This window comes from Pinus tabuliformis, chromosome 7 (assembly GCF_031772625.1).
Source record: "Pinus tabuliformis cultivar Carrire ecotype Pingquan chromosome 7, CPIR1, whole genome shotgun sequence".
Taxonomy (NCBI): Eukaryota; Viridiplantae; Streptophyta; class Pinopsida; order Pinales; family Pinaceae; genus Pinus; species Pinus tabuliformis.
In genome coordinates this window covers 250,674,700-250,695,204 of record NC_142293.1, presented here as the reverse complement: position 1 = coordinate 250,695,204, position 20,505 = coordinate 250,674,700, and the positions used below count along the sequence as shown (strand labels likewise).

At 44.7% G+C, this 20,505-nt stretch overlaps 1 pseudogene; it reads right to left on the bottom strand.

Annotated features, from left to right (window-relative positions):
* Window positions 1-14,466: 14,466 nt before the first annotated feature.
* Window positions 14,467-15,582, bottom strand: LOC149246787 (geranylgeranyl pyrophosphate synthase 7, chloroplastic pseudogene; annotated as a pseudogene).
* Window positions 15,583-20,505: the final 4,923 nt, after the last annotated feature.

Here is a 20,505-nt window from a genome sequence, read left to right as displayed (position 1 = left end):
GGCTTCCTGTAGAAGCCGGTTTTGGTTTTCCTGTAGAAACAGGTGGCACCATTTTAGTTTGTTTTGCTGAGTGTGTTTTGCTTTTTGACTTGGTCGAGGCTGCTGTCGAGGTGCCTTTACTGACGTGGACCTGCTCAGTCTTGTCCACCCTACTTTGTAACCTTTTCTCTCTGGGCGTCAACATGGGTGTGTCATCCTTCTCTTTGGCAACCTTTTTCTCTTGTTTCTCCTTTTGCTCCTTCTTCGGTGCTTTGGCCATGGGTCTTTGGCCTTTTTCTTTCTTCTCTGTGGGTACTGACTCCTTCTCCTCGCTGCTGGAGGAACCAAGCTCTTCGGTCAACATTTTTATATCGCCATCCTTAGTCAGATTTCGGAAGGCTTCCCACGAGAGAGGGACTTTGTATGTGTGAAGTGCATCCTCCACGAGGAGCTTAATGAGCCCATGGTGGGTTACCTGGTCTAGCGTGCCTTCTTTTAACTTGGTGGCACATTCTGTCATAGACTGCAGTAGAAAGTAGGGAATGCTTAGTTTGTTTTCTGCAAGTAGGTCCATCTGATGCCTTAATTCTATGAGTAGCCGGAAATGGTACCCATACACAATGCTGAACCGTCCTTCGCATGTGATGTATTTCATAATTTGGAGGCTGATTTCGCTCCAAAGTGGCAGTAAGCTAGTTCTGCGAACCCCGTTCTTATCCTCTGAGAATTGCTCCTCTGGTGGGAAGAACTCCTTTTTAGCCTTTTGGCCTAATTTCGTCTCCTCCTTGTCCCATGGTACCCCCATTGGGAGCTCAGTGACTCGGCTGATGAACTGTGGGGTGAGTCTGAGACTCAAACCCCTGAAATTGACGGTGGCCAGCGTTTTTGATTTTGGCTTCAGAGCTCGCAAGAAGTCCTCTGCTACCTCATCATCATATCCTTGCAATTTGTCGTAGAACGACATCCATTGCGCACGAGTGAACAGCTCTACCACCTCAAGGTTCTCCCTTAGTTTCTTTGAGTCGGTCGGTTCCTTTCTGATGAATCCACCCGGCATGGTGAAAACCCGCTACGTTAGCTGGAGGTGGCGGGTGCATATTCAAAAACTAGCCTTTTGGGACAGAGCATAGAATTATGCCTCTGCCACACACACAATTCGCAAAGACTATCTACAGATGAGCCTTAAAAACCACCTCCTGTAGAAAACCTTACATACACTTCAACGACAATTCATGCAAACGGAAGACAATACTTGCCATTTTTATGATCAGACTATAGAACGTCGACTCCGCCACCCTCGCAACCAATTGCATGGGAGGCACAGGTTAGGCTTACCTTCTCCAATTCGCCACCTTGACGTGAAGAGCCCAATTTTCCTCGTGGCAGTGAGCTTCCTGTAGCGTAGCTTTCCTGTAGAAGCAGCGCACGGGTTCTGGAGAGCACTGCAGTGGTTCTGCACCTTCTGTGTCGCTACCAGACGTTCGAATAGGCCTAAGACTTGGAGTAACGAGCTTCAGAGGAATTCAGATGCTCACTCGACTTCTAAACGGCCGATGATAAATGCGTGGCGTGGCGATCTAGCCGATAGATTTAAATCGGGCGGAATTCGTGGCGCGGGGGTGAGCTGTCCCTGCCGGACCGTTGGACGACGTCATCTACTCATTCCACTGCAAGTTCCCTGACTGTTGCATCATTCCCCGCAGATCCGCCGCCGTCATTTCTGTTAAAACGCGCTTCTCCCCGACTGGACGGTTCTCACGTGTCCACTACTCGTTCTTCTTGCCACGACCACCATTTTACACATCCGACTAGACCATCTGACTGGTTGTCGTGGCCAGTGGAATGGCCATACGACTGCTCAACCCGTTCATTTCATACTTGCAAACATTTCAAAGTATTATTCATGTAATTCGACGAAAGAAAGGGCGAGGCACTTACCTGTGCGGCCGCGACATGATTTTCTAGGTTTCAGGACGATGATGATTAGATTTGCTTGCTGCTGCTATTTGCACAAGCCCGGAGGTCCTTCCTTTTCGCAGGCTGCTGATGGTTACGATGCTTATTACCTGGCTGTGGGTGGTGCATGTGCCTGCTCTATTATTGCATGTTGCAGGCGATTTAATGGTGTACACTCTAGCTGGCTAAACTGCTACGGGATTCCTGTAGGATGTCCTGTAGCAGCTTTTCCTCCTCGGTTGCATGCTGAACGGTGAAGACAGTGGCATCACGATCATGCTCGCAGGGCCCTTGGATGAGTATTGCATGGTATCTCTGCATCTTTTTTCCATTTATTTGGAAAAGCGCTTCCTCTGATGATTCAGTGTTATGTTTTGACTGTGTAGGTTCCTTCATTGCATGGAAACTGGGGTGGTAGAAGGAGGTGACAGCAGTGTGTGATGGAGAAAATAGTAGCTTGCATGCCTCCATGCCGGAACTCGGTCGTTAGATCTCCCCACATAATTAGTTCTGGGCCGTCCAAAACTTCTACAGGAAGTTTCCTGTAGAAATACAGAACTTCCTGTAGAAAGTCCGTAGCTTCCTGTAGAAGTCTAAACTGTGATCAAATCGTGCCCATACCTTGGAGAAGATGAGTGTTTTCGGAGGGGGTGCTGGTGAGGTCAGTTGGTAGCATAATAAGGACCCTTGTCTTTGAGTTGAGGGACCTCTTTTCCTTCATAGAATACCTGCAACCTGCATGCATTGCCACATTGTGAACTTGCTGTCCCTATTTTTTGTTTATTGTTTTTTTTTTTTTTTTGAAAGACAGCAGGGGCGCCTCAATGAGGTTTTCACCCTTGCCATCTGCCTTAAGCGCCTCAGAGAGGTTTTCACTCAAGGGTCTTTTTCAAATCTCTCTCTTTTTTTTTTGAAAGACAGCAGGGGCGCCTTAATGAGGTTTTCACCCCTACCATCTGCCTTGGGAGCCTCAGAAAGGTTTTCACCCAAGGATCTTTATTTATTTTTTTTATTTTTTTATTTTTTGAACTCTTCAGGGTGTGCCCAAAGCAGAGGCAGAACCCTTCTCTATGACCAGCACTGATTTCTCCACAGTTTTGATGAATTCTTGTCTTGAGAGAGGTTTCCTGTAGATCTTCAGTCGATGTCCATTGATAAGCATGGGGATGGCCTCCTCATCAATGGTCCGAATAAGAACAGATCCATTGTCATGACATTTTTCCACTGCATATGGTCCCATCCATCTGGTTCTCAACTTCCCCTTGAAATCTTTATGCCTGGAATCATACAACAGCGCCCAATCTCCCGGTTGAAATTGCTTGTCATTGAGGTGTTGGTCATGCCACAGCTTCCTCTAAAGTTGAACCACTTCTGAGTGAAGGAGGGCCTGCATTCGGTGCTTGTCCAATCCATTCAGCTGCAATAACCTTTCTTGTTGGGCATGGCTGAGATCTAGGTCCAGCTGAGCTGCCATCCTCAAAGTGTTGTATTCGAATTCAATTGACAACAAAGCTCTCTTCCCATAGACCAGCTCATAAGGTGTGAAGCCGGTTGTGGTCTTCCAAGTGGTGTTGTAAGCCCATGTGGTCTCAACCAGGTGATTTTCCCAATCTTTCCTGCTACTGCTCACCACCTTAGTCAAGATCCCTTCCAATGCTCTATTGGTGACTTCCACCTGCCCATTTGCTTGAGGATGATAGGGGGTGGAAGTCCTATGCTTGATTTTGTGACGAGCTAGTAGGTCTTCAATTAAGTTGGAGGTGAACTAGCTTCCTTGTTCAGTGACTAGCTCTCTTGGGTAGCCAAATTTGTAGAAGATGTTTTCTCTTAAGAACTCAGCCACCTTTTCTTCTGTTGCTGCTTTGATTGCCTTGGTTTCTGCCCACTTTGTCAGGTAGTATGTGCACATAATGATGTAAGACCTTTGCCTCGAAGGAGGGTTGATTGGACCCACAAAATCCATACCCCACTTCTCAAATGGCTCTAGAGTCACTTGAGGTTGGAGAGGCATCTCATCCCTTTGAGTCAGTTTCCCCATCCTTTGGCATCGGTCACACTGGCTGATATACCTTCTGACATCTTGATGAAGCGTGGGCCAATAGTAGCCTGCCTGCAGGATTTTGAAGGCAGTCCTCTTTGCTGCAAAATGTCCTCCACAAGGCCCATCATGACAGGTGAGGAGGATATCAAAGACTTCCTCCTCCATTACACAACACCTTAAGATCTGATCAGGGCCAAGCTTGAACAGGTTGCCCCCGATCCAAGTGAATGAGGCACTTTTTCTGACGATTCTGCTCTTCTCTCTTGAGGATAGGTGCGGAGGGAACTGTGCTGAAACAAGGTAGTTTGCTATATCAGCAAACCATGGAGAGAGTACTAAAATAGCAAACAGATGTTCATCGGGCATCTGGTCATCCACTGTTCCATCCTCATCTGCAGATAAATCCAATCTAGACAAAAAGTCAGAAACAACATTTTCTTTACCTGGTTTGTCAACGATAGTCAAATCAAACTGCTGCAACAAAAGTAACCATCTAATAATACGAGCATTGACATCTGGTTTATTCATTAAATACCTAATTGCAGCATGATCAGTATGTACAAATGTTTGATAGCCAATGATATAATGTCGGAACTCGTTCAGTGCATGGACCACGGCCAAGAATTCCTTCTCAGTCACGGTGTAATTTAGTTCTGCCTTGGATAAGTTTTTGCTGACAAAGTAAATGGCATATGGAAGTTTTTGTTCAACTTGGCCAAAGGCTGCCCCTATGGCTTTGTTCGAGGCATCAGTGTGGATGTGGAAAGGTAGGGCCCAGTTTGGACCTCTCAAGATTGGGGCAGACACCAACTTGTCCTTTAATTCATTCAGAGCCCTCTAACAATCGTCAGTCCATTTAAACTCCACATCTTTTGCCAAAAGGCCAAACAATGGCGAGGCTAGCTTGCTGAAGTATTTAATGAATCTCCTATAATACCCTGCTAATCCTAAGAAACTCCGAACATATCTTACCTTTTGAGGAGGTGGAACCTTCTTGATGAGAGCAATTTTGTTGGGATCCACCTGTAACCCTTGGCAAGAAATGGTATGGCCTAGCACGGTCCCTTCAGTCATCAAGAATTCACACTTCTTAGGACTAAGGGACAGGTTCATCTCAATGCACTTGGTTAGGACTTTTCCCAGATTGGACAATGCTTCCTGGAAGTTGGACCCATAAGGAGTGAAGTCATCCATATAGATTTCCACCGCATCATGGACCAGCTCAGAAAAGATGCTCAAGACAGCTCTCTGGAAGGTGGCAGGAGCATTGCATAGTCCAAAGGGAAGAACTCGGTAAGCAAAGGTACCCCAAGGACAAGTGAAGGTGGTCTTATCTTGGTCTTGCGGGCTGATTTGGATCTGGTTATACCCGCTAAACCCATCCAGGAAAGAGAAAAACTTCTTTCCTGCCAGTCCATCCAACACTTGATCTATGAAAGGTAGAGGAAAATGGTCTTTCTTGGTAGCTTTGTTCAGTTCTCGGTAGTCCACATAGATTCTCCACTTCCCATTTTTCTTGGGAACCAACACCAAAGGGGACACCCATTCGCTATTCGAGATGGGGTAAATGAATCCGGCATCCAACAGTTTTTGCAATTCTTCCTTGACGATGTCCTTAAGGGCTGGATTCATTCTCCTCTGGGGTTGCCTAACCGGTTTACAATCCTCTTTGATGTAGATGTGATGGGTACAGACCGAAGGATGGACTCCTTTCATCTCCTTATAGCTCCAAGCAAAAGCATCTAGATGGCTGGCCAACATACTACACAGCTCCTTTTCCTGGGAAGGAGATAGGGAGGAGCTGATCTTTAACGCTCTCTCAGGGCCGAACTCCACATTTTTTACTCTGGGAGTGACAGGGTTGGTCGCACAAAGGTCCACTAAGGTGCTGGCTTGGGCATCCTCCACCAATTCCTCTAAGGACAGTGCACTGGGAGGCGAATTCTGGATCAAGGTCTCAATCAAATCATCCTCGGTTTCAGGATCTCCCCTAGTGGTGTCTAGGGTGCACAAAGGTGCTAAGTACACCTCGTCTTCTTCTCCTTCCTCCAACGAAAGTGGTAAGTCATGCTCTAATAAGGGTTGGGCAGGAGGGTATAGGACTAGCTGCTTGGACATAGGACCATTTTTGATGGTCATGTTTCCTGCACGGTAGCTTGTGTATGCATCTGTAGTGGCTAACCAAGGCCTTCCCAAAATAAGAGGGTATCCAGTGAGCTTTGCCTTTGGCTGCAGAACCAAGAAATCTGCAGGGTATTCCCAAGAGTCAACAGAGACCAAGACATCCTCTAAAATCCCTTCGGGAGTCACGGTGGAGCGATCTACTAGTTGTAGGACTGTTGAGGTCTTTCTCAAGGAACCATGAAGGTTGAGTTTGAGCATGGTATCTCTGGTCATCACATTAATGGCAGCCCCCAGATCAATCAAGGTGTGAGGTATGATGGTGCCATTGATGTGGACATCTACTACAGGACTCCCAGGATCCAAATACTTTGGGCAGATGACTTGTCCCAACATAAGATCAGAAAGTTGTCCTATGACATTGATAGTTGAAGCATCTCTCTTTCGCCTACCTGGGTGTCTGAAACACTTTTCCTTAACCAGTTTGTTGTATATCGATACATCTTTGATGGCTTGGAGAAGTGGTATTTTCACACACAACTGTTTGAGTTCTCCCAGAAGCTCATCCTCCTCTGGGTTGGGTTGTGTGGTGGCTGTTAGTCTCTCAAGAAAGGGTGGAATGGCCTTTGGTTCACTTTCCTGTTTATCTTCCTCGTCCTCTGGGGGAGGAGGTTGGCGATCCGGAAGAGTATTTCCAGATCGCAAATTGATCTCCTGGATCTCCATAGCATAGGTAGGGCATGATGTTTCCCCAGTATATACCTGTTGGGCCTGTCTGTTGTTGGGGTTCGGGTTCGGTTGAGTAGGCATTTGAGGTTTCCTTGGAGGAGCAGGAGGTAGTGGTTGTGGTTGAGCTGGTGGTGGAGGCAAAATGGCGGGAGGAGTATTGTACTGGGGCCTCCACCCCGATTGAGGTGCATTCCACTGAGGCTGTCGCTGGGCATGTGAGTGATACGAATGAGTAGTAGGCTGAGTATGGTATTGAGGTGGGTAAGACCATGGAGGAGGCATAGACCAGGAAGGATGAGCAGGGGGACCCCAGGAAGGCATAGGAGTAGATTGGTTGGGGCTGTAATAAGCTTGGGGTGTCCCTTTCATCCCCTACTGGTAAGGTCTAGGTCCTTGTGGCCTCCTTTGGTTGAGGAAATAGAGAGGTTCAGTGGGGGCTTCTGTCCCTTGATACATGGCTTTAAGCCCAGGTAAGGTTGGACATTGGTTTGTGGGGTGGTCCTCCTCACAAACAAAACATACTTCAACCGAATGTAATGGGCATTCGTTCTTAGCGTGTTTCCTTGTACACCTAGGGTAGAAGATAGCCAAGGCCCTCTCAGCTTCTTCTTTCTTCTGCTGGATTCGAAATGTATCAAGTTGCATGGCAATGGTCTGTCTCACCTCACTCTTGATGTCCTCTAATTGATTTGCAAACTCATGTTTGGAGAAAGGAATACCAGCTGAGAGGAAGTTTCCTCTACCTCGTTTCCGGGCTACCCTAGAGTGGTTTCTAAACACAGTCTTTATGTCCTCATAAGGCAGTTGATAAATATCTCCTCCAACTAACATGTGAAGGGTATCTAAGAGGTCTTCAGGGACTCCTCGGAGCAGGACCAACTTGAGGGATTCAGGGTCAAGTGTGCACCTGGCCCATTTATAGCTAAGTTGGAACCTTTCCTCGTAATCCTCTAAGGACTCATCATTTCCCATGGTCATCCGAAAGATTTCTCCCTTGGTTTCCTTGGACCTACAGTAGTCCCAGTATTTGGTATTGAAAGCTTGCTGCATCTGAGCCCAAGTGGTGATACTGTTCCCAGGTAAGCCCATGAACCACCGTAATGCTGCATCCTTAAGGGTTGAGGGGAAGAGTTTCAGCTTCTACTCATCTTCAGTATAGTCATAGGTTCGACAAAGGACAACAAACTCAAACAGGAAGGTATCAGGATCTTCAGTAGTCAGTCCATGGAAGTGAGGTAAAGCGAAGGGGCTAATGTTCTTCATTTTCATGTCTCCATTGGTCTCTCAGATGGGGAAGGCACCTTCTATTCTCTCATCTTCTCCCCTATTGTCAGCCATAGCTTCAGATGGAATGGTCTCTAACTCTTCTTCTGCTATAGGATCTTCGTATATCTCAGGAGGTTCGCCTATAGGCTCTTCTGGATCACTGTCACCAAAGAAGAGAGAAGGGTGACTCAGTGATGTGGTGGGGGTGTTGGGTAAGAATTTGCCTATTTTATCTCGATTCCTACGAGGCATGAAATGGAAAGACTTTTGATTGCTTTTGTTTTTTTTCTCTGGTACCTTCAAAAATTGAAACAGATTGATCTACAACTAACTATCTTGCTGAAATGAAAATGCAGAATTGAAATGAAAGTAGGAAAGAACTAATCTACTTTGCTCAAATGAAATTGCAGGAATTGAAATGCTAGTCTATGCTTGCAGAATTGAAATGCTAATCTACGCTTGCAAAAATGAAATTGCAGAATTGAAATGTTAATCTATGAAAGCAGGAAATGTATATGCTACTTTTGCAGAATGGAAATGAAATAAACTACTTAGCAGAAGGAGAGAGTAGGAAAAGTAGAAGAAAAGCAACAATTACTAATACTCTGATGCTTCCCCGGCAACGGTGCCAAAAAGATGGTGGGCTCCAGTATTCTAGAAATAATGCTACAACTCTTGGAGCTTCCTTCTCTAATTTTATCAACCCGGTAGTTCGTAACAAACTTGGAAGCGACGGTGTTGTATGCACAAGTACTAGCTCTTGTCGCAGCTGTCACTTGGTCAGCTAGCACAAGTCCGCTAGGGCTCAAGCCAACTTCTACGAGCTCTCAGAAGAATCTTTTTAACCGATGAACAAAAGCTATCTCAAAGGAAATTAACCTACTATAGGAAGGAACTGAAAGCCAACAAGAATCACAAACCCTAGCAAACCCTAATTCTACCAGCTAGTCCTACTGATGCAAAGGTGGGAATGAAAACTACTGAAAGAGATGCCATTACTTCTAGGAAGGTGATATGCATGTATCTAGACTACTTTGATCTAAAGAAAACATATTTTTGTATTTTTGTTCAAATTGTTGGAATTATTATGCGTTTGCTTCTAACTGGGTCTTGACTGTGCAAGGATAGATCAAGGGGAGGAATGCTCGGAAGAGGTTAGGAAGGCTCAGAGAGGGTCTAAGGAGTCCCTAACATCCTTTCAGAGAAGTTCACAAAGTTTATATTACTAGCAACCGTGTTCATGAGCTTCTATAGGAAGTCTGCAGGGGTTCTACAGGATGTTCAGGATTTCTACAGGAAGTTCAATAATTCCTACAGGATGTTCTACAATCGGATTTTTGGGTGTTGGATGAGTGGAAGAGGTTGCATGGATGGATAGGGAGGTAGGAGAGGGGTTTTTAATGACTTAGGGACGGAGAGATGAGATGAAGAGGGGGTGTGCAAAGCTGGTTGGTCTAAAGGAGGGTAGAGGGAATGGAAGGCCGAAAAGGTAGAATAACGTGGGTAATAGAAGAGTTGGGAGGCAAGTGGTCTAACTGGGAGATGAGTAGATGGCCTAGGCACGGCTTAGATGGATAAGGGAGTGAGGGAGTAGTACTGCACAGTGTAAACGAAACAAATCATCCACGTCCTGCACATAACCAAAATTTCATCAACCTATTCTAACTGTTTTAATAAAACCAAAGAACAGCAACGTTATTTCTAAGGAAAATCATGCATGGTACTGAAGCAAAGAATCATTCCACAAGATCTGAGCGCATGGAAACCTCTACAAATGAAAATACTGCATCAAAGATTGCATGAACATGTAAAACAATGTTTTTGGTGGGTGGCATTGTCTGCAATTCCAGTCCCTAAACAGAGGTGAAAGTGAGTGTGCAGTCAACCCTTTTTGGAACTCTTATTAACTCCAATCTCCTTACTCTATTCTAAACTACTGAAGCAACTCTGTTCATAAAACTAACCTACTTAACCATACCAAGAAATTCAACTCAGCAAACTGCATTTCCAAATGCATGTAAAGGAAAAGAAATACAATACTGAAAGAAAGGTAACAATACAAAGGAAGGAGGCCTTAGGCTCTCAGGTTGGGCCCAACCCCGAGAGCTATGGCTCCTTTAAGAACTCAGAACTAAACTTAAATATGCCTGCTTTCCATTAAAAGATAACAATCATAAGTCAAATAACATGCCACTAATGGCTTACAAAAGAGCAAAACAGAGCTATCAGCTCGTAGTTCAGAATATGCAACAAGGTTTCAAAAGTCCTCTTCGAGGGCTACAGCCCTATCATTTATACATATTGAGGCCCCAAGCTGGCCTCCTAAATCAGTGGGGCTTGGCTGACCAAACTAAGAGTGATCTGCTGCTTCCTCAAAATCTGTTTGGCTGCCTTCTAACTCGGTGGTGGTGACTGTTGGGGCTCGGAGTTGGGGGTGAAGATCACGAGGAAGGCCATTCAATGCTGTGGACAACCTTCCTACAAAATCTCAATCCCATCTTGGCTGTCTCCTAGCCCTCATCTACGTGGTTTTGCTCCATTAAATGTCAAAAAACCTGAAATAAGCACGTGTTAGCAACCTAGGAATAGTGACTGCCCTCATTCGTACAAATAACATAAATATACTAAAAAATGATGCATAAGTTATGAAAAATGAAGGGTTGAGCAAGGGTAGTTAGGCCAAATGAGCCCAAAATGTTACCAAATTTGGGGCTCATCACGAGCTTTATTTTTCATTATATTCCTTTCAATGTTACAATACATATTTATACATGCTGAAGCATCCAATACCATGGACCGAAAACCATCGCGCCCAAAACCATGAACCGAAAACCATAGTTAGGTTCGCCTAACCTAATATGGGGTCCAAAAAAAAAATTCCTGGGGCACTGCCCCGGACCTCGTAGAGGGGGGCTACCCGCCCCACTTAAAGTCCCCAGCATAGGGGGGACTATTGGCCCCCTTGTGACCCCCCCACTGCATAATTAGCACAACGAAGGGGGGCTCCCCCCCCGGTTCACTACGTAGGTTAGTTGTGGAAAGAATATAACACAACCCAACACATCTTTGGAAGACTCTGCTTGAGTGGATGTCTCCACTCTTGGAACCTCTATATGCAGATTCTCTGCATCAGTCTAAGGCTCCTCCTCCTTAGGAACCAACAGTTCCTCCATAGCCTGTAGTTGGAGCTCCCTTTCAAGGGAAACTCGCATGGACTTCTGCTCATCAAACTTGAAATCTCTACAAACCACTGTCCTCCAACTAGTAGGCAAGTACACCCGATAATTGTGAGGTGTATCAGTGTACCCCACAAATATCCCCAACTCTGTTGTTGGCTCAAGCTTCTTCTGTGCATCGTTTGTCACATGGAAATATACTGATGAGCCAAGGATCCTGAAGTGACCCACATCTAGTCTCTTACCAAAAAAAGCTTCCTCTGGTGTCTTCATCCCAAGTATGTGATGTGGGCTTCTATTCGGTAAATAGACCGTTGTGTTGCATGCCTCAGCCCACAAGTGAAGTGGTAGGCCTTGGTGATGCAGCATTCCCGTGCTGCCCCTACAATAGTTATGTTCTTCCTCTCAGCCACCCCATTCTACTGTGGGTTATGAGGTGTCGTCAACTCTCATTTAATTCCTTCAGCTGCACAGAATTCCTTAAACTCTTGAGAGACATATTCTCCACCATTGTCACTTCTCAAGGCCTTGATCTTCTTCCCTCACTCTTTCTCGACCAAAGCTTTGAACTCACAAAACTTTGTGAAAGTTTGGTCCTTCATCTGCATGAAATAAATCCATAATTTACAAGAATTGTCATCAATGAAAATCACATAATACCTTTTCTTCATTGTGGATGATGTCGAGAATGGCCCACACAAATCAATATGAACTCGCTCTAAGATAGCCTCTGCTCGACTGTCTCAATCATGAAAGGAAGACTTGGTGTACTTTCCCAAGGTACAACTTTTGCAAGTGTCAACTTGCTCAAGTTTACCTTTGGCAAGTCCTGTAGATATCTGCTGCATTATCTTCAAAGCCCCATGATGCAAATGGCCCAACTGCCTGTGCCACAACTTGCCAATGTCTTGGCTTTGTACCAATTCTGCTTTCGTACTCAATGATGCACAATCATCTACCTCTAGTTTATAGAGATTCTTCACCCGAATCCATATCCTCTTGATCTGACCCATGGCTATGTGTCTTAGGAATGACTTTCCTTTACTGAAGACAACATCGTAGCCTTTGTCCTCCAACATCGCAACCGATACCAAGTTCTTCTTGAGTCTAGTCACATACATCACATCTATCAAGGTGAGAGGAGCTCCATGCTCCCTCTGAAAAGCAACCGTGCCCACTCCTGAAACACTATACCTTCCATCGTCACCCATCTCTATGTGCATCTTGAGGTCTTTCTCCTCCAAGGCACTGAATAAATTTTTATCACCGGTCATGTGGAATGAGGCTCCACTATTAAGATACCAGACACAACGCATCATCGATGACACCATGCATGCGATGAGGGTAAAGTCCATTTCGAACTGAGAGGCTAATGCCTCACCTTCCAATCCTTTCGAGGATCCCTTCTTGGACTTCTTCGATGGGAAATTAGTCGCATAATGTCCCATCTTGTGGCAATTAAAGCATCTTACTTTAGACATGTCACCCTTCTTCCCTCCATGAGAAGAATTGATTTGAAATGGGAAGCCTTCCCCTTCCCTTTCCTTGCCTTACTTGCTAAGGCCAGATTTTCTTCATCATCATTCTTGGATGAAGAACCATCTCATGTGCTCCTCCTGATCTCCTCCTACATAAGATCCGACCACATTCGTTCCCAAACCAGTAGTTTCTTCCTTCCATTCACAGAGTCCTGGTAGCTATTACAACTCTTTGGAAGACCAAGGAGAGTAATGCTCACCCTATAATCATCAGCAGTAGCTATCCCACACTACCAAGCTCATCTCTACAGGTGGTGAGCTTGTTCAGATATGTGGAAATAGTATCACCCTTCTCCATCTTGATTCTTCAAAGCTTATCCTTGAGCATCAATTTCCTCTGATCGCTACTATTCTGATAGAGGTCCTTCAATGTCTTCCACATTGAAAATGGAGTTTTCTTCCCATGGAGACTTGAGACAATATGGTCTCGAACTCCCTCAAGGATGATTCGTCTCACCTTTTCCACGCACTTCTTCCACTCAGCCAACTCTTGTGCATTAGTTTAAGCTGGCTTTGGGATTTCTTGATCAATGAATTCCTTCAAGCCATTGTCTTCTAATACAGCCTCCATTCTATCTTTCCATGCTATGTAATTTGAGCTACCTTCCAAGGCATACTCGAGTCTCAAGCCATATAACGTCATTGGCAAACCTTGAAGTATGATATGAATTAAATTTGCACCTGCAACCCCGAACTTCAAACTTCGAATTCTCTTCTTAGTATATTGTTCACATCTCTGATACCATGTAGAAAATCTGTGATAGGTTAACTTGATAATGCAATATAAATAAAAGCAGAATATTATAACCTACTTCTACTATCAATTTGCAGAAGCTTAAAGATCGAGATGAACAATATAACCAAAAGAAGAAGAATCAATGGCACAATACACATGAAAATACTTTGGGGAAAGTCTCAGATAAAAGCCCCACACTATTGCATTATCATACATGGTGGAAATACATAGGCATTATACAAAGCATTGGCTCTCACAGCTAGCCAACTCTCAGTACAATCCTCACAGATGCTCACAGGCAATCTTGGCTTCTCTCCAGCCTTCCTCTCTGCCCTCCAAGATCTTATTTCCTTGTGTTGTTCATTGTGGATGATTAGCCTATTACCAAATGGAAAAACAAGTCTTCAAAACTGCATAATCATCAAGGATGAATCCTTGACTACATGCAATAGTTTTCTCCATGAGAAAACACATGCAACTGATAGTACACTGTCCTTGAACATTAATCTCAACTGGGTCTTTCTCAGAATAGACATGCATGAGTTTCTGATGAGGGAATCTTCAGTTAACTGGAGTAGCACTAGTTGAGTGCATTAATGCATCAACTGATTGTTAACTCACTATTAGTTCCTCAAACAGTTTGGAACTAATTTAACTAGACTTGTAAACTGAGTTAACTAATTAAAACTCAAATATAACTCAATATTATCTCCTTAATTTAAGGGATAACTCTTGCATGACTTCAGAAAGACTTCTAACTTGAATTTCTCTAACTTGAAGAAATCTAAAGCATCCATCCATATTATTAGAGTCATTGGGACTATGGATGATGCCAGGAGATACAAAGTTATAAATATGGCACCATTTCTGAAGTTTAGCAGATGCTAAACGGATGCATAACACGTAGAGATTCAAGAACGTTTTTCAGTTCTCTCTGAGTGCGATGTAATCTGCAAGACCCAACAAAGGTGCAGCCTTCGTTGGATCGAAACAAGATAGCTCCTCCTTACCTCTCTTCACCAATTCAACAGTAAACTCCTTTGCTTTCTCCAAACCCATCAGCTTGGGATAAGTGGCTTTATCACTAACCAAATCCTTTCCTGCAGTCTTCCCAATTTCTTCTGACGATTTTGTGACATCGAGTATGTCATCTACAACCTGAAACAAAAGCCCCAAGCAACGGGTAAACCTTCGAATTCTCTCAATTTCATCTTCCGAAGCACCACCAATGATCTCCCCACACACAGCCGAACACTCCAATAGCAAACCAGTCTTGTGAATATGAATCCATTCCAGAGTCTCAAGCTCGACAAAAGCATCTCGCTCGCTCGCAAGATCCACAATCTGACCACCCACAATCCCTTGGGAGCCTGTTGCTCTACCCAATTCAGATACCACCCTCAAAATCTGATCACTCCCCACTGTTTTGCTTGTGGACACTGCAATGTGCTCAAACGCAAGTGAATGAAATGCATCCCCTGCAAGAAGAGCAGTGCCTTCCCCGAAGACCTTATGGTTTGTGGGTTTACCTCTGCGCAAATCATCATTGTCCATTCAAGGCAAGTCATCATGAATCGAAGACATTGTGTGGATCATCTCCATTGCACACGCAGTTGGCATGGCCAGCTCCTCGCTCCCTCCCACAAGCTCACAAGCTGCAATGCAAAGAACAGGACGAATCCGTTTTCCTCCTGCCAAAAAAGAATACCTCATGCATTCATATATTTTCTTGGGATGACTCAGTGGGATAGCCCTATCTAGAGCCTCATTCACTGCCAGTGCCTTGGAAAGCATGTACTCCTTGAAATCAAATTCAATGACATCTGTGTTTGATGGTCTAGCTGATGATACGACCAGATGTCTATATGACAAAAGCCCACGAGTAGCCAGATGGTCGCCAATAGAAGTCCCTGATGAGTTTGAAACTCCATGAAAACGTTTTATGGGAATGGAAACTCTCCTCAGATTACATTCTTGAGAAGCAATATTCATAAAATACAGGCCATGGCAGCTAGCTATTGCCACACTGCTGTAAGCCATGAGGTGCTATTATAAATTACTACAACGAAAAACAGAGATTGAAAACAGGTAAGTAGATGCAACAGAAGAATAGATGGATATGAATTCAAAGAAGTTTGTACTATTGAAAATTTGAACTTTATTAGTGACACGCTCTTGGCCACTGTGCATAACATGTATGAGGTACGAAGAATGATCATATTAGTCAAAGCTTTCCATTACCTAAGACGGGAGGTCAGTTCTCTGTCCAGAAAACAGTGAAGAAGAACTTGGTTGCGTGCATGTTTGGGGGCGCACATGACTTTCATTTAAAGGGTGTTAGTTAATTATAATACAAAATGTTAGGCTATGAAAGGCGAAAGGTAGAAGAGCCAATGAGGAGACAGATCAGGATTGAGAGTGGGTATAACTTATTATAATAATATTATTTTAAATAAGAATAAAATTATTTTAAAAGATGTTTAGGTTCGTGATTACAGTTATTTTTAGTTGGTTAGAGTATTTTTTTATATGTGGGAAAATTTATCATAATTTAGTTGTTAAATCAGCAGTGAAGATAGTTATTTCTAGTTGCTAATCACAAATGCATATTCATCACGGTTATTCAAAGAAAACCACGTCACCTATAATAACCTGCTAGTAGTCCATAAGGGGGCAGGCTTTCACTCCTACCAAATGCCTCTGATGGTCCGTAAGGGCGCATTCTTGAATAACCGGCTGGTGGTCCGTAAGGGGGCAGGCTTGAATAACCAACTGGTGGTCCATAAGGGGGCAGGCTTTCACTCTTACCAAATTCCTTTCATCGCGGTTATTCAAAGAAAACCACGCCATCTAGAACAACCCACTAGTGGTCCGTAAGGGGGTAGGCTTTCACTCCTACCAAATGCCTCTGGTGGTCCGTAAGGGGGTATGCTTTCACTCCTACCAAATGCCTCTGGTGGTCCGTAAGGGGGCAGGCTTGAACAACCGGCTAGTGGTCCATAAGGGGGAAGGGTTTCACACCTACCAAATGCCTTTCATCATAGTTATTCAAAGAAAACCACGCCACCTAGAATAATCGGTTGGTGGTCCGTAAGGGGGCAGGCTTGAACTCCTACCAAATGCTCTAGTGGTCTATAAGGGGATAGGCTCCATAAGGGGGTAGGCTTGAACTCCTACCAAATGCCTCTAGTGGTCTGTAAGGGGGCAGGCTTGAATAACTGGCTAGTGGTCCGTAAGGGGGCAGGTTTTCACTCCAACCAAATGTGTCACACCCGTACACCTGCGGTAGTCTTTCAACCGCTTATAGCGAGGTGCGACACTACCAATCATTTTCTTTTCACCAATGCTTACGATTGTAGACTATGCCTAACATTCCATACTTAGTCTTATTTTTGTTACCAAGTATTATTAATGTGTTCCTTTATACAAGTGAAAGCCCATAACATTCACATAACAAAATTATACAATAGAAATGCACAACAATATAAAGGGAGGGGCAACTCCTTGCAATATGAGTCTGCCTGAATCAATATGTTATACAATCTTCACTTTTACAAAGCTTTACAAGTTAAATCTTGGGAAACCCCAAATTTACACTTAGCCAATCTTCAACTTCGGCAAACTCAGTTGCCCAGCTCGTCGGCACCTTTGCACGATCGTTGAACGACTCACCAACCCTTTGTTCACCTTGTCGCATGATCGTATTGTTTGCCCAATTTGGGCATGCCTCCAAGTAGCCACACATGGGTGCCTCTGCACGAGTCGCACCTCCGTTCACAATCTCAACACTTCACCAAAAGTCACACCGTGCACACTTGCACGACGGGCAGGTGCTCACCCGAGTCACCCAAGAACCCATGCCAAGTCATCGCACAAACTAGGTGCCCACACACACCGTGCACACCTTTCTCCAACTGGCGAGCAACCCTGCACGTGCCCTTCACCCAAAACCAAGATGTGCGTTCACCTCCATGTGGCCCTGCCCAAGAACAGGCACATCTCCTAAACTGCGCCTCCCTCTTTCTGCGTCCACCTCTTGTTCTGTGCACTTCACATGTTTGAGCGATGGTTGTTCGATGGTGGAATGAGCTCCAACGCTCCTCCAATATATATGAGCGTAGGGTGAGGTCGTAGCTACCCAACCAACCTACCCATGCCCACAAACATCATCGCAAATGCCTTCAAACTACATGTCAGCCCTCCCTTCAAACGCCCTTAAGTCAAGTCGGCTTGCCTTCGTTAGTTGGTCAGCCCGTGGGTGTTTAACCAAGCTCCCACGCATATATATCAGCTCGCCCTCCTCCTATGCACACGCATTATAACATAACGCCATTGCATAAGTCTGAGCTCGCTCCTATGTTGTTCGTTCAACCTCCAACCATGCGCGCTCTTCGTCCGGTCGCGGTCGTACTTCGGGCAGAACGCATTTAGGACAGCAGGTCCTTACATCCTCCTCCACCTGAAGTTGTTGTCTTCCTCAACAACATACCATCCTGGTAGTCATCCACCAAGATCATCAATATCTGTCTCATCCATGATGTCAACTCCTCCATATACTACAACCATCTTTGCAACATATGTATTACCACTGTCCCCATCATGTCTTGTCTCGGCAACCATCTGTCACCAAGTGTTGTGGAGGTAAATCCTCTCTACGGACAGAGACGATCCCTACTAGCCTAGACCGGGTCTAGCAACAATCAAACAATGCTATCACGCAAGTTCCTAATTGCAAATAAAAAGTGGATGGTGAGAATCTACTTTGATTCCAACGCTAATGTTTGTAGAAGAGACGTCGCTCTCGTTCCTTTGCCTCGGCCGTTGCCGATCCCCACGATCTCCGTGATTGGACACCTACACATGCAAAGAACAAAACAAATACAAGCGTAAAATCCAATAGATGCAATTATATATCAGTCAGAAAAGATATAACTCAACATCAATCATAGGACAATGAGAGTGGAACCATAATGATAGTCATCTATTATTGATAAATAACAAAGAAGAATACAACCATAGTTTTGACGTCAAATCCTCCTTTGGCTGGGTAGTCAGCTACACAAGTCTTGCAAAGCTTGTTGGGATGGAAAACAAGCCTCTCTCTCTTTGGGTGACAAGAATCTCCTCACATAGATTTGGCCTTATGGGTGAAAAGAAGGCTCTTGCAGCTTCAAACTCTTGAACTCCTGGAATTCTCTATCACTATGCTGGAACTGGAACTAGCTCACTCAAGGCATAGAGACAAGATTTTATAGATAGAGAGGAAAGAGATAGGATCCACCACATTACTCATGGGATTGGCTTTATCACTTAGAAACTTACATGAAAGGTGGCAAACCACTTCCCTTCTATGGAGATTCGAAGCCAAACCATCCTAGCTCAACATAGATTCAGTTGGTGAATGGGTTAAGGAGAACCTTCGGGAGCTTGTTGGCTAAAAAATTTACTCAATTCGGTTGGCGCGAGTGCAACTCTGAGATAGAGTGCCAATGACGCGCCCTCTTTAGAGGATTTCCCCCATTGGCGCGGGCAGTACACTGTGGACCCGCGCTAATGCAAAAGGAGTTGTTTTCATGGGTATTCTGCAGGAGATGTCTTCAGGGCATATGAATCTCATACTTAGAGGAATATGATGCAAGTGGTTTCAGGTCATGTCACTTCTCACAGGTCTCGGAATGAGTCCTCCAGTGTGCGGGAGAGGGGTAACAGTGACGGTGACAAACGGTGACAAACTGTGTAACAGATGCCCCCTAAATCATGAGGCCCGAGGGAGAGAGAGGGGTGAAATGCTTTACAAGAACATGCGTAACTGAAACAAGGCTGCCGAAGAACCTGCGTAAAGAAGTACAACTGATATCTCAAGTACATGATACATGTGGTATGGGCGCAGCCATCCATAATAGAGCACATAATAATCTTGATCCAAGGTGTGGGCGCAGCCATCCAGTGAGGATTAATAAATAGACTCAGGCATGGTCGCAGCCATCCAGTGAATGAGTCATGTAATGATCATAATAAGCCACAAATCGTAGTCTGGATTCCAATAGACAAAATCCAGGGTCTTGCACTCCATCTCGACCCAAACAGAGTACAAGTCTAAGCATGTGAATACATGAGTTGAAGTCGAACATGCATGAACCTCGTCTGATTACCAGCCAATAGTGAAAACTGTTAACAGACGCGAGAGGTACCACCAATAATGACAATGGCCCTCAAGGTACTACAGGTACAATCTACAGCATGCGAATGAATGAGCTGGCATCGAACACCCGTAGAATCATTCGATCAGAGGCCAATGATGAAAACCTCTCATCGAACACGAAGAACCTGCCATTGAGGCATGCAGGCTCCAAGGCACCGAAAGGGAGTCTCTAGATCAGCTTCCTGGATAATGAGCTGAAGTCAACAGGAAGTGACCTTGATTAAAGGTGGGACATAGTGTATCCCACATCAGTGACACGAGACAGAGGAAGAATGTTGTGGTGAATCAAAATTATGTGAGGTATTAGAGGGAGGTTGTTATTCTGCAGAGGTCAACTTCTCTTGAACATATCGACGGCACGACAGTGGACTTGGCAGAATTTGACATCAAATGAGCAGAGGTCATGGTGACAAGGCAATGAGCAGATGAGAGGTCAAATAAGATAACCCAAACCCACGGAGGCTAGTGTAAAACAAGATGAGATGTCCCCACCCAGACACGAATGTAGACAAGTGCCATGTTCAAGAGCGACATACTGCCGACACGACAATAATTATGGGTCCATTTTCCCCACCATTTCTGGCGAGTACCCCGATTATTTTTAACAAGCTTGATGGGGATAACATATGCTTGTAAGGCGTCATTACGACAGAATCCGATGTCATTAAGTTTTAACGAGTCTGACAGAGGAAGAACTCGGCATCTTTTCATGTTTAGAGAGTCTGAAAAGACAGCAGAAAAGCAAACTCCAGGGTGGTCCT